We start from the raw sequence: 17,968 nt of genomic DNA, 5'->3' as shown, positions 1-17,968 counted from the left end.
AGCATTAGCACAGAAGAGTGATGAGCACCCCCTTGCTTTAGCACCCTTTTTCCAATAAGCACCCCTCCTTTTAGGCAATATTCTAAATCAGTAACTAGTGCTTATTTGAGGAAATACGGTGATAAGAATTTTTTTTAAATTTTCACTAAAGGTTCATTGAACATATTGGCTGGGATCCACGAGCTGGATTTGATGTAAGAAAACGTTTTCATGTCTTGAAAGGGGGAACTAAAAACTTGACTCCCTTACAAAAATAGTGCTTATTTTATATATATTTTATGTCTATTTTTTAAACTATTTTTCCCTATTTTTTGTGTATCTTTTCTCCATTTTTCCAGAATATTTTTTAACTATTTTAAACCTATTATTTTGAAACAAAAAATTGTAAAAAATACTCTTAAAAACAGCTTTAAAATAGCTTTAAAGTAGCGAAAATGTGTAGGTGATTTGATGATAATAGGATTAAAATAGCATTAGTGAAACAGTTACAAAATAGAAATAAAACAAGGATAAAATAGAAAAAAATACACAAAAAATAGGGAAAAATAGAAATATAACACATATAAAATAGGTCTAAGAGACATAAAACAGGAATAAAATATGAAAAAAGCTTGAAAAAATAGGATACAAATACACTTAAAATAGGTTTAAAATAGAGCCTCATGTATATGCAATTCCTAGCAAAACATGTAATTCCTAGGAATGAGAGGGGTGAGTTTTCATGGTAAATTTGAAATGGGAATTCCCAACTGTAATAACACTTGTCGAGTTATCAGAACTGAGCAAGTAGACAACAACATGTTCAGTCCACAACCATGTTTAATCCTCTAACTATTACCAGTGCGCATACCCAAGTATGCGTGTGACACAAACCGAAAGTACAAAGTTCAATAAAGCAACAACTCCCTTTTTGAGGATAGGAAACAACTCACAAATCTAACACGAAGTAACATGAAATCTTGTCCAACTGTAATAAGCTAGCATGCAATGAACTATAAGTAAGGTTCAAGGTAACTGAGATCAGTCTCTGTAATTAGTGTCCACATTTTCAGCAAAGTCCAAGGCTCTCCTTTAACCTGAGAGAGGGTCTGACGAGTCTCTTAGGTCTCGATGAGAGACAGGGAGATGGGAGTGGCTTCAAAGGAGTTAAAGCCTTATGCTGAGATTGTCGCTTGCTAACACAGGGTGTAGCTGTCTTGTCTGTAATGCTGGGTGATGTCAGCTTGTCGGTAGGGATTGGGTTGATATGAGAACGGTTTCGTCTCACTACGCCTTTCTCCTTTTCGATCAGGTAGGATCTGGGAATAACCACAAGCCAGTGGTGTGGATCTATATGCTAACAGTCCCTTCGATGAGTCTTTCTCTTTCTTTAGGAGTGATTTAGTTTCTACCGCACGCTCCACCTCACCATTGGATTGTGGGAAGCGAGGACTGCTTGTGGTGTGCTTGAAATCCCACTCTTTAGCGAAATTAGTGAATTCTGCTGAAGCGTGCTGTGAGCCATTGTCGCTTCTTACTTCTTCTGGGATTCTATGTCTTGTGAAGATTACTTTCAATGCTCTGATGACTTCATGAGACATGGTGGTCTTTTGCATGGCAGCTATTTCGATATAGCGCGAAAAGTAGTCCACCACTATTAGGTAATTCAGCTTGTCTAGCTCAAACAAATTTGTCGCGATCATCTGCCAGGGGTGTTCAAGGAAGGAGGTTGACATTAGTGGCTCGGCCCGCAGTTGTCGGTATTTAGGACAGACTTTGCAATTCTCGACTATGTCTTGGACTTCTCGGCTGAGACCAGGCCGCCAAATAGAAGCCTTTGCACGTTCTTTGCACTTGACTATTCCTTGGTGTCCGTCATGCACTTTGTCCAGGACTTGCAGCCTCATAGCCGATGGCACAACAATTCTTGATGACTTCAGTAATAATCCATAGACTACGGTGAGGTCTCCTCTAACTGACCACTAATGCTGAGTTGCATCGTGAAGGTAAAATTTGTCTGGCCAGCCTTCCATGCGGTAACTCTTTATCTTTCGACAGACAGGGTCTTCATCTTGGGCTTCCTTTATCTCCACCAGCTTGACATCTGACACTGGTAAGGAGTCCAGTACGCTGTCGACATAAATGTTCATTTCTTCATCAGGAACAGTTTCCTTTTTGTCTGAGCTACTAGGTTGCATTCTGGATAAAGCATCTGCGATGTACAGTTCTTTTCCAGGCACATGGTTCACCTCTTTCAAGTGGAAGCGCATACGACGCATTCTTAGCCGCTGTATTCTAGGAGGGACTTCGTTCAGCGTACGTGTAGTGATAAGAGGTACCAGAGGTTTGTGGTCTGTTTCAGCGACGATAGACTTTCCAACTAGGTAATCGCTGCATCTCTCGCAGGCCCAGCTTAGTCCAAGAGCTCCTTTCTCTATTTGTGCACATCTGCATTCTTCTGGGGTGAGTGCCCTGGATATGAACACCACAGGTAACCAGGTCTGGTCATCCTGCTTCTGTAACAGTACTCCTCCTAGTCCAAACGATGATGCATCTGCTGAGATTTTGGTCTCTTTATTGGGATCGTAGAGGGCGAGTACTGGTCCTTTTGTCAGACTTGACTTGATTTCTTCAAATGTCTTTTGTTGGGGTGGTCCCTAGACCCACTGGTGGTCCTTCTTCTCTGATTGGTTTTGTCTTATCAGCTAGATGCTCTGCGAACTTGCTCAAGTGGTTAACCATGCCTAAGAATACACGGGCCTCATGGACATTCTTGGGTACTGGTAGGTCAATCACTGCTGCCACTTTGTCGGGATCCACCTCGATGCCATGTGCACTAACAACATTTCCAAGGAACTTGATTCTTGTTGCTCTGGACACACACTTCTCGATGTTTAGTGTAACACCTGCTGTGGTAAGCCGCTCCAATACTTGCTCCAATCTTTTGTTGTGTAGCTCTCGGGTAGGGGCATGGACGAGCACGTCATCAATGTTACATTCAACTCCATCAAGCCCCTCAAGGATCCTGCTCATACATTTCTGGAACTTTTTTGAACCTGCGCTTATGCAATAGGGTAGCATTGAAGCAGAATCGACCCCAGGGTGTAATAAAAGTCGTGAAGTGTCTCGAACTTTCGGATAACCTGATCTGCTAGTAGCCAGAGTTCGCATCGAGCTTTGTGAAATACCACGAAGAAGAAGCCAGAATACGCATCGAGCTTTGTGAAATACCTTGCACCTGCACCATCGAGCTTTGTGAAATACCTTGCACCTGCGAACTTAGAAAGGGTAATGTCCACAGATGGGAGTGGGTGGTTTTCACGTTGAACATACTCATTGAGCTTCGTCAAGTCCACGCACACTCTCACTCTGCCGTTAGGCCTGGGGGTGGCTACCATTGGGACACACCACTCTGTGGGGTTGTCTACAGGCGATATCACTCCACTCTCTAACATTCTTTCGATTTTGCTCTTGGTGACGTCGTAAAGCGGCATTGGGACTTTTCTTGGGACCGTGAGGGCAAAGGGCTTTGCGTCATCCTTTAGCTTTATGACGTATTCTTCTTTCATGACTCCGAGTCCTGTGAACAGCTTAGGGTAGTCATGCATCACTTTTGCTTTGTAATCGTCACTGGTCAATTCACGCACCAGTGGCGGATCTGCCCAGGAGTGGTCGTGCCAAGCTCTCCACTGCAAGGATGGTTTCTTTAACAATGTTTGAGTTGAAGGCAAGGTTAACTACCACTTTTCCCTTACTGTTCAGCTTGTAGTTACAGGGGCCCATTAGCACTTTATCGGTAGGTTCCAGCTTTGTTTGCAGATGAAGGTTGAGAGCACCATATGGAACAACAGTGACATCTGCTACGCTGTCAATCTTGAAGTCTACCTTTTTATCGTTGACAAGAACGGTTGCCGTCCAAGATGTTTTCGTGGAGTTGCTTTGGACTTCATGCAGGTCTACCACTCCTCCAAGGAAAAGGATTCAGGATCTTCTTCGGTGGCGACTTGGAAAAATTTTCTGGGTTTTGACCTTCTGCAAGCCTGCGCCAAGTGACCAATTTTCGAGCATTTTCTGCACTTAGAAAGACGCGCTGGGCAGATTTTCTTCGGATGAAAATTACCCCGGCATCTCTGGCATTTCTTCTCCGAGGGGGTTTTTGCTTTAGAGTTTTTGGGAGACTTCACTTTGTCTTTGTCTTTCTCACTGGAGCCGTCTTTATTTCTTCGAAATTTTCCTTTTACGATGCCATCGACCTCGACTTGCGAATACTTGAAACCAACATCAAGGATGGTTTGTTGTTGCTTTATCGTCTCTCGTTGTTAGGATAGAATTTGATTTCTTTTTCTTACAGCTATTCATAAAAAAATATTCCTAATCAATTATGTAATTTGGTTTGACACAAATTGTGAAAAAAATGTGTTGATGCTTTTCCATAATATACAATAACTGGAATTAAATTTACTGCAATAAATACTATCAGTCAAAAAATAGTCTTAAAATGAATTATTTAATTTTAGATGATGATACAAATGGTATTTAACCCTTTTTCTCCCAGAGCCAAGCATTGACTTGATTTTATGTGGTTGTAACTTCTATGGAAAAAGTTCTTGTGCCTGAACACTCAAATGTAAGCTGTCAAGCAGCACTTTCATGTTTTACTGTTTGTTTTTATGGATTCTGCACATTGAAATTCAAAGATTTCTCCTCAATTTCGACTTAGCATTCTTGGGAGTGTAGGGGTTAATTACAGTTAAATAAAAATTGTTTGTTTTTTTTTTATTAAATTTTATTGTAACTGTAACAATAAGTTAGAATGAAGTTATCCTAAATGACACAGACCACAACTTTGTGGGTGACTAGTTGCCGTGGAGATGTTAATCGAAAAGAAACTTTCAGAGCTGAATGCCTAAATTTCTTTGAAACATTCTGGTGATCGGTTTTTTGTCTTTGTTAGGTTGATAGATTGGATGATAAATGGAAAGAGCTGTTTTCTCTAGTTGGTATTACTGCTGAACAAATGCAGAGAAAGGAAACAATGGACTTCATCTATGATTTTGTTGAAAAAAGAGGAGGAATTGACAATGTTAGACGTCAAATAAAGAAGGAAAAAGCTACTGAACCACGTAAGCAATTAATATTCCTCTTTTTTTTCAAGCTGATAGATCAACATGAAATCAACATTAAATTGGAAAAATGTTCAAAATACCAGTGAGTTTTTATTAATTTATGAATTTATTTGCAATGTGTCGTCGAAATATAAAAAAGAAAAGGCCACTGGATTATTATGTTGATCTATACTCTTAAAGCACTAAGTGATTATCGATTGAAGGTTGAACGCTCTAGTAATAGCACTGTAGGGAAAAATTTAAATTTGATTTTATTTGGACTTGAACTGTACATTGGATGCGGGACAGTCGATGGGCGCCGCTTCTCTTTTTCCTTTTGAACTTGAAGAGTTAAGAATTAATTAAGTCATGTGATCGTATACACTGAATGCATGTACTGGACATATGATGGAGTTTGAATCAAAAGTCTTGTTTAATTTTCTTATTTTCACCATTATCAAGTGGATAAGTATTAAATGAAATTTAGAACAGATAGTTAGGTAACAAAGCACAACGTGAATTTACTGAAAAGCTCAGAAAGTACGATTTGCTTTTTCTCGGGCAAAGCGCCTGGCCATATGCAGCTTGCGTGGTAATATGTGTTTCTCGGAGGACACACAACACCTAGAAACTGCCGGAAGAGTTATGAATGGCAGACAATTTGCTATAATTTGCTGAATAAAGGAAATGGAGAAGAGCAGAATATTCAAGATTGAAAGCATTGGAAACAAGGCATCATCCCCCACCCACTAGGGGTGAGAAAAGAATATGAAAGGCATCGGTCATTCGGGTGATAAAACCACTTTTATGTAGCAGCTACAACATGACTTCATTATATGCTGTGTAACTGAGATTTGCCAAGTAACTTGGTTGCAAGTCATCTCTGCTGTGAATTACACTATATTCGAGTCCCTCTTTACTTGCGCAGTCAGTGGGGCGTTCCAATTAAAACCGGCGGCGTCTCGTAAACCCCGGAAAGCGACGTAAACTTTCTGGAGTTCGTGCGTCGCTAGGAAACATCTTCTGTTTTTTCCGCAAGCGGATTTGGACCGGGGGTCCATATCCGTTAGCGGATTTTGACCGGGGGTCCAAATTCGCGGCGGGTCCAAATCCGCTGTGACTCCGGCACGACTTTCTCTGGTCTCTGGTCTTTTATCTAACAGTACCTTCAAATGTTCACCTTGAATTTCATATTGTCCAAATCTTATGGGCAATGGGCTTTGGTGGAACGTTAACAGTCAAATTGTTTTGTGTTAACACGCAAGGCCATAAGTAAAGCAGTTTTGTGACGATTAAAAAAAAAAACAAAGCCAAAGCGATTATTCTAGTCAGTAAGAACAAGTGTAAATAAGAAAATGAGCCAATCATGCAGATGTTGACGAGTGAGTTGGCCATGTCTGAATTTACTTCTTCTCAGCACATTCACTAACGTGTACTAAAGAATTCTCAAAATGCGGGCGTTAATCTGGCTGAGAAAGTATAACAGTGCTTAGAACATCTTAAAAACATTGCAAATCCATGTGTTTTCTTAATTCTGAAAATTGACCAAGATCTCCTTTTGACCGTTAAACCTTCGTTTGTTTGTCTTCTACGTTGACGATTTTAGGTTTTCATAAAAACTGAATGGAGAATAGATGCCGACTTTTCCTAAAACGTTGCGTAAACGTGATCAGTCGTAACGCTTGCGCGCCTGTGTGACTTACAAATTAAATAACGTTGATCGGAAGGTACCTTCTCGAAAATTTACGTTGAAATATCAGATTATGAATTACGCACAGTGTGGAGAAGATCAAAATTAAAGAAAAAAATTTGGTACTCTGGTCATTAAAAGGACACACAAACAAGTTAAATTACGTTACAGAATTTATATTTACAAAACAACATACATACACTCTGAAAGAATTCTTGCAGTTTTTCCCGAGATTTAGCACACGGAACCCGATGAACTAGCCTGCCTTTCTGCAAATTTGTTGCCATCATTAGCGAAGTTACGCTATTATGGACCACAACGGTTTTGAGCGACAAACTCGACATTTTCCTGCGACCATCAAAATCAACTGGACAAACCCAGCTTGATGTTTGCGTGACGTGTTATGCAAATTTTCCCCTTTTCACATGACCTGTTTCGCGGGTTCTACTTATTTTAACTTGTCTGTGTGTCCTTTTAAGCAACGCAATAGGTCTGTAATGACCAGAGTGCCAAATTTTATTCTTCAATGTTGATCTTCTATCGTATTTATCACTAAATACGATATAAATAAACTATTGTATTTCATTTTTTTATTCCAGGCTTTCGGAGATCTATGGCATCGTTCAGGAGCGTAAATAATTTTCTATTTTCTTACCATTTCCTAACGATACCGTAGATCGGTAAAAGCTTGGAATAAGGGAGAAATACAGTTGCACAAGGCTTTCGTTGAGTCGTTCCCTTGCCTGGTTTCTAAAGCCTGTCAATGCGCCTTTTCCGCGTAGCTATGTTATTGTTGATGCTGTAATATTTGACTAACAGTTCAAGTAATTTATCATTAACAAATCACTAGTTCAAATAATTATGAATCGCCCTTTGAGCGCGAACGGTTTCAAAAGAGCAACACTACAGCTTGGTATACCGAATTCTAATCAAGAAGCTGTTGAACCCCAGTGACTGAGAGAGAAATCTCGCCGCATTACCCATGCCAGAATGCAGTGTCGGAATTTTATTCTTTACTAAAAAATGCATAAGGTCATGGTCCTTATTTTTCGGGAAAAGTTAAATATAGGCAATTTTCTTCGCATTTCAGAAAAAAAAAAAGTGATTTCCCATGTGACCGCAATGTTTTAGTTTTCCGGAAAAAAAAAAAAAAAAAAAAAAAAAAAAACGCTGTGCAGTTTACATTTTTATTTTCCGGCAGCGAATATCTTAATTGTTTTGACCTTTTTTACTCTTAGGCTTTGAGAACATAGATTTATTTCGGTTGTCTCCCAAGTTTTATTTGCTCAAGTCTTTCATCCCTAGTGTGTAGCAGCTCAAGAAACAACATGATGCTACTACCTGTTTGTTTTTCTTCTTCTTTTTACCTTGTACCTTTTTAACTCAGTAAGTGAATTTCAAGTGAGCCACTTCCCTTCCCTTCACTTTATGCACATTTTTCCTCTGCGTGATATGCCTTCAGGAATTTGAAGGAGACGAGGGGACTCTGTGACTTTTATAAAAGTAGATATACCTGTGCGTTCACGCGTGTTCTGCATTTTGCAAATAGATACATATTCAGCCTGGTTTTTTGTGCACCAGTGGTCTCCGTAAAATCAATAGATTAGTGCGATGATTTGTCACTCTTTTCCAAAATTACTTATTGCTTTTTGTTTTCTTTTTTTCTTTTAATCAGCAAGTTTCATATGTAAATACTTTATACAGGCCCAAGTGGCCCATGGGGCCGGCGCTTAACTCCGGTTTCCTTAGCATGAAGCGGCTAGGAGTATTGCTACTCCCCCCTGGATGGGATGCTAGCCATTGCAGGGTTAACCCCCAGCATATTTGCTGGTACCCATTTCTACACCTGGGTGAAGAGAAGCACTGTGAGAGTAAAGTGTCTTGCCTAAGAACACAATACAATGACCCAGCTAGGGCTCGCCCTAACAACCATAAGACCACCGCTTCTCCACAAGTTTCATATATTGACGATGTAACATAATTTACAGCGACGTTGAAAATGGCGTTTTATACGACAGCGGCGAACGGCAAATGAATAAGTAAATGCTGTTCAAAATAGCAATTTGGATTGTGTTTAGGCTCATATAAATATTTTATATATCCAAAAAAACGTGTTAGGATATCCAAACACGCGTGTTTGGAAATAAATTAGTAAAGGTAAAGGAGTGCAATACTTGAACAAATGCTCGTTCGATTGTTCGCAAGAACTTTGTAAGGCAGAAGTTTAGGGAGAGACTATGCAGGTCCTCCAACCTTTCTTCAAGACTTTGCATACAATGAACACTCTCCCCGACTGGCGAAAAGTATATGATTTTTTTCGCGTGTAGCTTTCCAATTTCGGAAAACATCCACAGTCCACTTCTCTTTGTACTGAACTTTTGGACTTCGAAAGTTCGAGCACGGAAACTTCTCTTCAGCTACTTTTGGTGATCGAAACTGGCAAGACCTGTCACGGCGTAGCAATTTCTTCCACTTTTCAAAATTGCGACAGAGGAGGTCAGTGCAAAGTGAGACTGCATTTAATTAAACAGCCGCAGTTGCAAAAATCACAAAAAACATCTTTCGTAACACTGACTTGCAAATCTGTTCCTGTTTTAACAGTTTAATGAAAGAAGAAAAAGCAAAAACTAAATACACGCATGATCTTTGTTTTTCTTTTGTGTTTATTGTTAATTAATTAGACCCTTTTGAGAAGCAATTTCATAAACTCGAGCTTCGTGTCTCATCATGGTTTCCAAACACTCGAATACAATAAGAGCACTCGGCCGCTTTCATCAGTTTCCTCGTGTTTAGAGACTCTGATGAAACAAAAAGCCCGAGGTTATGAAACATATTTTCTGGGCCCGGTTGTTCAAAACCGCGATTAAACTAATCACCGATTAGGCCTAATCGGCGATTAAATTTCTTAATCGTGGGTTAGTTAATCGTTGGTTAAAAAACGGTTGTTCAAAGGAAGATTACTCGGTCGATTTACTAATCCGCGATTAAGCATAAAATGAATTATATTAATTAATTATAATTTATTTTGTGCCAGTTTACGTAATAAAATTGCCGGAAATTTATTTTTGTCAATATGGCTTCTCCAGCGAAGAAAGTGCGGAAAGCAAACTTTTCACCCGCTGAAATTTCCGTTTTAACGGAAAAATTTGAAGAAAATATGGACATTCTTCAAAGTAAATTTACCAACAGATATATCAAATGCAAAAAAAAGCAAGATTTGGGAAGAAATCTCGGAGGCGGTAAACGCCGTCGGTGTGACAGCAAGATCAACGCAGGAAGTACGAGACAAGTGGAAAAACCTCCAGAGTCACGCAAAAAGAGAGTTCAGTTCCTTTAAAAGTGAACAGAAGAAGACAGGTGGTGGCCCTGCTCCCCCGAACCCATCAGAAGCCAGTTTAAAAATAATAAACATGTTCAGTGACACACCGTCATTTACTGGGTTACAGGGGTTTGAAACAGGTAAGTTTATAAATGGAAACATTATTGTAATACCTCTCAATGTCCATACCTTGCATAAAATGTATACTTCGCTAACAAACACAAAGCAAAGTGAATATTAACGGACTTTAGACTTTTGTTTCTTTCTTATTTTCTTTTACATGTACTCCCATGTAAACAAAAAAACAAATGGCGCCGAAAAGTCTGCCTTGGCCCACTCTTCTCTTCTCGGCTTCAAATATAATATACTCTAGAGACTCTTTTCCAAAGCGATACCTTGCTCTTAATTCTTCGTCTGTATATCCATCTATCGTGAAACCGATGCTCCTAAACTCTCTTTGCTTCCTTTTTCTTCGCCCATCAACACCAACACAACCATACAACAAGTCAGCCATGTTGTGATTTTTATTTTTTAATCTGCCGATTAAGGATTTAATCCACCTAGCGAGCAGGGTTAGATTTAACCCTTGGTTTGATTGAAGGTTAGGAATAATCGGGCTTTGAACAACAGAAACTAATCGGCGACTTAAATTTAATTGGCGATTAGCCTATTTAATCGTGGATTAGCGCTAATCGCGGTTTTTGAACAACCGGGCCCTGAAGTTTTGCTTTAAAAGGGTGTCGATGAAAGCTATCAGTAATCATATCACTCCATCTTTCCTCCATTACATCAGGTGTGCGTAGTCATTAAAATCGACATCGATTTAGTGTTCTGTTTTTCTCCCGAATGTGATCGAAATTCATCTGAACTTTTCATCTTTAAGTCGTCAACCAATTTTAATTGCAACGGCACCTCAAAGTTATTGACGATTTTTTATAAATGATTTTAAAGGAAATAAGAAAGCCTTTCGACTCTTGCCTCGCAAACGGTTTGCGAGGCAAGAGTCGAAATTTTTTTGCGCGTAAGTTACCCTTAATTCTTAAGAAATACTTTCGAAGTTTTTTCCGAGTGAAAGCTTTTGATTGGAAAAATTCCTATTGGACGTTTTGGTGTGCGATATCGGTGAGCATTCTTAGTTGTTACTTTGATTATGGTCGCCGGCGCGACAAAATTAGCCCTTTTTTAATTTTTAGCAATACCTCACTTCTAGATATGTCATGATTTATTTATAGTAACCATCATTTCTTCGAGAGACCCAACAAGAGCGAAAAGCTATTTCCACGATCCATTCTCTTTCAAACATGAATAATCAGTGAGGTGTTCTTATCCACGAGTTTATTCTCATCAAAATCAGTAAGGAACTGAGATGATTTATATCTTACTTTAGTGTAATCCTTATTTTGCTTGCCTTGCAGCGTCTGAAGAAAAAGTATCAGCAATTGGCTTTTACTAAATCTTTGTAGTTTTCAATTTCCACATAGTCTAACAAAGGAGCAAGTTTCTAGGGAAACTGAAGTGCTACCTGGATGGGCAGTGGGTTTTACAAGAAAATTTGGTTTTATCAACTAAGTTGATGATGTTAACTTGGCCACTGTAAAGAATTACTAAAGCTGAGGATTTGTCTTTAATATATCGGGATGTTTGTTTAAACGGATAAAACTTCTATCAACGATACATGCGTTTTAATCTTATTCCTCCTTTCTCAGCAATTTTTTTCGCAAAATCATCGCACTCTCCCTGTTATTTCTTCGGAAAAAAAAAACAAAGAAACTCGTTCCATTAATGCTCGTTCTTACTCTAAACGTACATATCATGCAAAAATCCAGGTTTTCCTCTGCATGAGTATTTCAGCGATATCGGTTTTAGAAGTGATATGATTTTGCATACCTAGCCTGAGTAAGTTGTTTATCATCGGTTTAGTAATTTTCTTTTGGCAGTGTTTCAATATTAACAATATGAACTACACTGCTAAGTGGATATGTGTGTTTGTTTAGATAGAGCCTATGTATCCAGTAAATAATAACAGGAGCACAGTTGTTGAATTTGTAACCATCTGGTTGGCTAAACGGAGCTAGGTTACCAGCTTGTAATCTAGTTCCGATCAGCCTTTCTTCAAGACTTTGCACAATTTGATCACACTCCCCAGCTTGAGTAAAGGATATGATATTTTTTTTGTGCGAAGCTTGCCAATTTCGGAAAACATCAACAGCCCACCTCTCTTTGTACTGTACTTTTGGACTTCGAAAGTTCGAGCACAAAAACTTCCTTTTGGCTATATTTTGGTGGTTTAAACTGATAAGACTTATCCCGGCGTAGATGCTTCATTCCACTTTTCAAAATTGAGACAGGAGGTCAATGCACAGTGACGCTGCCTCTGATTAAAAAGCTGCTGTTGCAAAAATCACAAAAACATCTTTCATGACACTGAATACCAAATCTGTTCATGTTTTAACAGTTCAATGAAACAAGAGAAAGCAAGAACTAACTAGAAGCATGATCTTTGTTTTGCTTTAATTTTGTGTTTATTGCTAATAAATTAGACCCTTTGGAGAAGCCATTTCATAAGCTCGGGCTTCGTGTTTCATTAGGGTTTCTAAAAACTCGAATACAATAAAAGCACTCGGCCTGCTGCTGCTTCATTCATCAGTTTCCTCGTGTTTAGAAACCTTGATAAAACAGTCGCCTTCGTGTTACCTTTCAAATGGACATCGATCTAGTTTGTTTCGTTTCTCCCAAATGTAATCAATATTCGTCCAAACTTTTCATCGCTAAGTCTTCAACCAATTTTAGTTGGAATGGTACCTCAAAGTTATTGACGGTTATTTATATAGGTTTTTGAAGTAAAATAAGAAAGGTTTGTGAGGCAAGTGTCGACAAGTTTTTGCGCCGAAGTTACCCTTAATTCTTACTCGAGACTTTTAGGTGTTTTCTAAGTGAAAGCTTTTGATTGGAAAAACTCTTATTGGACATTTTGGTGTACTGTATCGGAGAGCATTCTTAGTTGTTAATTTGATTCTCGTCGCCGGTGCTACAAAATATAGCTCTTCTTTGAATATTCAGCAACACTTCACTTCAAAACATGTCATGATTTATTCAGAGTAAACCTTCATTTCTTTGAGAGACACAACCAGAGCGAAAAGCCGTTTCCACAATCCCTCCTCTTTAAACATTGTTAATCAGTGAAGTTTACTTATCCACGAGTATATTCTCATCAAAATCAAAAGGGATATACTAAGGGAAAGACGTAAAGAAACAAGTAACAAATACTAGCCCGTTAGCAGCAATTTGATTGTTTTGTAGTAGTTTGGTTTTTTTCTTGGTTTGGTATTGGAGGCTCGCATTTTGCTTATATTAAGTTGAGCTGTAATTGACCGCGGATTTCCACTGACCATAGCATTTTTTAATTTTGTTGTTGCAAGGATGATGAGCCTGCTGCTTTATCGGACATTTCTGCGATAATTAACCCTTGCATTTGTTTCTGTTAACTTTTATTTATGTCTACAAAACACTCTTGGAGTTGGGATAATACTTTATTTTTTTAATTAGGTAAATTAATGCACCCTTAAGCCACCAGATCTGTAGGTTCTCTACATAATTGTATTCAGGGATTGGGATGATTTTACAAACCAATCGTAATTAGTCCTTTTGTTTTCATTTTAGAGGAGAGGAAAAGGCGAGAGGGTAATTTATTTGTTATTTATTTATTTTGACCGTGTTTCAATATTCACTCTATACACTACACATTGTATATGTATGTTGGATAATAGCAAATATACTTAATAATACAATGAATTTCAATTCCTTTATTTTATAGTAGCCCATTATATTAACTGAAACTGATATAAGCATCGTATTATAAATTTACAAACTTGGCAACAACACAAAGGAAACACATTGGAAGAACGCAGCTTAATGCTTAGAAATAAAGCTGAATCGTTCCTCGGCTGCAGGGTGTGCATCTCTGTAATACCCTTCATAGACAGAACTAAACTGGTTACCTTTTAACAGCTCATATCTGTGTGATCCAACCAGCTATTTACGGTCAAATATTACCCGATAACAGTCACGAGAAATAATTCTGAGACTGATCAAATAGTATTGTTAGCGCAATCAGGTTGTTTATTAACCTCAACAAAATCTGACTTAAAAGTAAACCAATTTCATGCACGCATTCAACTTTCCTGCTCGGCTTCAACTACCCTGGACGACTGAGAAATTTCGGCACGACTTTAATAACAAGTCTCTGTAAGAATCAAACACCTTGGGAAATCCAAATTTTCAACCCCCCTTCAAATTGTGCATGCAGTTAGGGACTCAGGGGGATGCACAAAAATGCCTTTTTAAAGGTTGTAACACCCTTGTTACCATGGTAACAACGGCTGCTTGTTTGAGGTCTGGGGCCTCATTTTCATACAAAAACGTCGCAAAAAAGAAGAGTGAAATGTTTATTTCTCTATCTAAAGCTAAATACAACATTACAAATTGGCACTTCTGCCATACATAGTGACATCATTCGTCTTCACATTCAATTTCCCTGGGAGTGAAAGTGAACACACCAATAGATTATTTATCTCGGTACAGTTCGGTCGTTTTTGTTGAAGGGTAAAAGAGGGGAAACGTTTATCTGAATTTCTCCAAACGTACACCGATTCTGGAACTGAAACTACCCACCTAGCTGGTTATAATATTCTAGTTTTTGAGTATGTAAACATCTGCGGTTCTGCCTCTACTTTTTATTGGGGCAATTCGCGAAAAAAGCTCAAAATCAGATATTGCATAATTTGGCGATGTTTACATTAAATGTTCTCAACAAAAAATGTTTCAGAAAAATGAGACATGAAAGGCTTTGAAAGAATGTTATCTAATGAGCAATATCGCGAAGAGGAATCTGGCCTCTGGTTGTCATCTTTAAAAAAAAAATTGATCAACCTCCATGGAGGACTACCTGACGTAACTACAAACATATACCTCAAATCGTGTGCATATCATCCAGATTCCGAGTGCCCTCTGAAGATACACTGTTATACTTGTATGTCATTTAAAACATGTTGAAGTCGGCTGATCTACACGAAACTATCCCCACACCGGTCATTTGTCATAAACATGTAGGTTACCACGATAGCGTGACGGTGTATTTCTCCGTGAAGTTTCCATCGGTCACCCCAAAGAAGACGAGAAATGGACATTTTTCGATAAATCAACAGGTTTCCGCTTTCAGAAGTAAAAACAACCAAAACAAAAAAAAAACAAAAAAAGAAAGGGGAAAACCTCGATTGAACGCTCGTAAACACTGGGAATCTAAGAGTATAAATCGTAACTTGTCAACGGAAAATTTTTTTGCAACGTTTTTGTATGAAAATAGGCCCCAGGCCTCGAAGAGGCAGCCGTTGTTACCATGGCAACAAGAGTGCTACGACCTTTTAAAGGGCATTTTTGAAGGGGGCTTGAAAATTTTCATTTCCCAAGATGTTTGATTCTTACAGAGACTTGTTCTCAACATTCCGGCACGACTTTTTCTGGTTCTGTTCTGTTATCTAACAGTACCCACAAATATTGTTTTGTGCCGATGTCGAAAATGGCGTTTTATACGACAACGGCGAACGGCAAATGAATAAGTAAATTCTGTTCGAAATAACAATAGGGATTGTGTTTAGGCTCATATAAATATTTTATATATCCAAAAATACGTGTGTTTGGAAAGAAATTAGTAAAGGAGTGCAATACTTAAACAAATGCTCGTTCGATTGTTCGCAAGAAATTTGTAAGGCTGAAGTTTAGGGAAAGGCTATGCAGGCCCTCCAACCTTTCTTCAAGACTTTCACACACTTTAAACACACTCCCCGGCTGGCGTAGAGTGTATGATTTTTTTCGCGTATAGCTTGCCAATTTCGGAAAACATCAACAGCCCACTTCTCTTTCTCCTGTACTTTTGAACTTTGAAAGTTCGAGCACAAACAGTTGTTTTTGGCTACTTTTGGTGATCGAATCTGGCAAGACTTATCCCGGCGTAGCAGCTTCTTCCACTTTTCAAAATTACGACAGAGGAGGCCACTTCAAAGTGAGACTGCCTTTAATTAAACAACCCCAGTTGCAAAATCACAAAATAACATCTTTCGTAACACTGACTTGCAAATCTGTTCATGTTTTAACGGTTTAATGAATCAAGAGAAAGCAAAAACTAAATACACGCATGATCTTTGTTTTGCTTTTGTGTTTATTGCTAATTTATTAGACCCTTTTGAGAAACCATTTCATTAACTCGAGCTTCGTGTTTCATCAGGGTTTCTAAACACTCGAATACAATAAAAGCACTCGGCCGCTTTCATCAGTTTCCTCGTGTTTAGAAACCCTGATGAAACACAAAGCCTGAGTTTATGACACATATCTTCTGAAGTTTTGCTTTAAAAAGGATGTCAATGAAAGCTATCAGTTATCATATCAGTCCATTTTTCCTACCCTAAATCAGGTTGTGCGTAGCCATTAAAATCGACATCGATTTAGTGTTCTCAGTTTCCCCCAAATGCGACCGAAATTCATCTGAACTTTTCATCATTAAGTCGTCAACCAATTTTAATTGCAACGGTACCTCAAACTTACTGACGGTTGTTTAGAAAGGATTTTAAAGGAAATAAGAAAGGTTTGCAAGGCAAGTGTTGAAATTTTTTTGCGCGTAAGTTACCCTTAATTCTTAAGAAAGACTTTCAAAGTTTTTTTTGGTGTGCAATATCGGTGAGCATTCTTAGTTGTTACTTTGATTATGGTCGCCGGCGCCACAAAATTAGCCCTTTTCGAATTTTTAGCAATACCTTACTTCTAGACATGTCATGATTTATTCATAGTAATCCATCATTTCTGCGAGAGACCCAACAAGAGCGAAAAGCTATTTCCACGATCCATCCTCTTTCAAACATGAATAATCAGTGAGGTTTTCTTATCCACGAGTTTATTCTCATCAAAATCAGTAAGGAACTGCGATGATTTATATCTTACTTTAGTGTAATCCTTATTTTGCTTGCCTTGCAGCGTCTGAAGAAAAAGCGTCAGCAATTGGCTTTTACTAAATCTTTGTAGTTTTCAATTTCCACTTAGTCTAACAAGTTGCACACTGTAAGCTAAGTATCATAGGGGTAAGTTTCTTGGGGAACTGAGAAGTGCTACCTGGATGGGCGGTGGGTTTTACAAGAAAATTTGGTTTTATCAACTGAGTTGATGATGTTAACTTGGCCACCGTAAAGGATTGCTAAAGCTAAGGAGTTGTCTTCAATCTGTTGGGATATTTGTTTAAACGGATAAAACTTCTATCAACGATACATGCGTTTTCATCTTATTCCTCCTTTCTCAGCAATTTTTTTCGCAAATCATCGCACTCTCCCTGTTATTTATTCCGGAAAAAAAAAAAAAAACAAACTCGTTCCATTAATGCTCGTTCTTACTCTAAACGTACATATCATGCGAAAATCCAGGTTTTCCTCTGCATGAGTATTTCAGCGATATCGGTTTAGAAGTGATACGATTTTGCGTACCTAACCTGAGTAAGTTGTTTATCATCAGTTTAGTAATTTTCTTCTGGCAGTGTTTCAATATTCACAACATGAAGTACACCGCTAGGTGGATATGTGTGTTTGTTTAGATAGAGCCTATGTATCCAGTAAATAAAAACAGGAGCACTGTTGTTGAATTTGTAACCATCTGGCTGGCTAAACGGAGCTAGGTTAGCAGCTTGTTATCTAGTTCCGATCTCTAGCTCCGACAAATAAGGTCTATAAATTAGTCAGAGAAGTGAGAAAAATATTTCTGCGAGCGGGCCGTGAAGCAATTGCGGGGAAAATTGGTTTGCCTCAGAGGTCACAACTTCGGAAATAACAGAACTGACAT

General features: G+C 38.5%; 2 long non-coding RNA genes across 2 annotated transcripts in view; both read left to right on the top strand.

The window, feature by feature from the left end:
- The window catches only part of LOC149039691 (uncharacterized), a 95,748-nt gene that overhangs the window by 18,666 nt on the left and 59,114 nt on the right, over positions 1-17,968 (top strand). The window lies entirely within an intron of this gene.
- Positions 150-15,091, top strand: LOC149039694 (uncharacterized). The gene is made up of 3 exons (XR_016180010.1): positions 150-194; positions 4,934-5,102; positions 13,754-15,091. It is a non-coding gene; the product is annotated as an uncharacterized LOC149039694 (long non-coding RNA).

The sequence above is a fragment of the Pocillopora damicornis genome, chromosome 9, assembly GCF_964200805.1.
Source record: "Pocillopora damicornis chromosome 9, jaPocDami1.2, whole genome shotgun sequence".
Taxonomy (NCBI): domain Eukaryota; kingdom Metazoa; phylum Cnidaria; class Anthozoa; order Scleractinia; family Pocilloporidae; genus Pocillopora; species Pocillopora damicornis.
The sequence above is the reverse complement of the archived record's forward strand: the minus strand, read 5'-3'. Positions and strand labels throughout refer to the sequence as shown.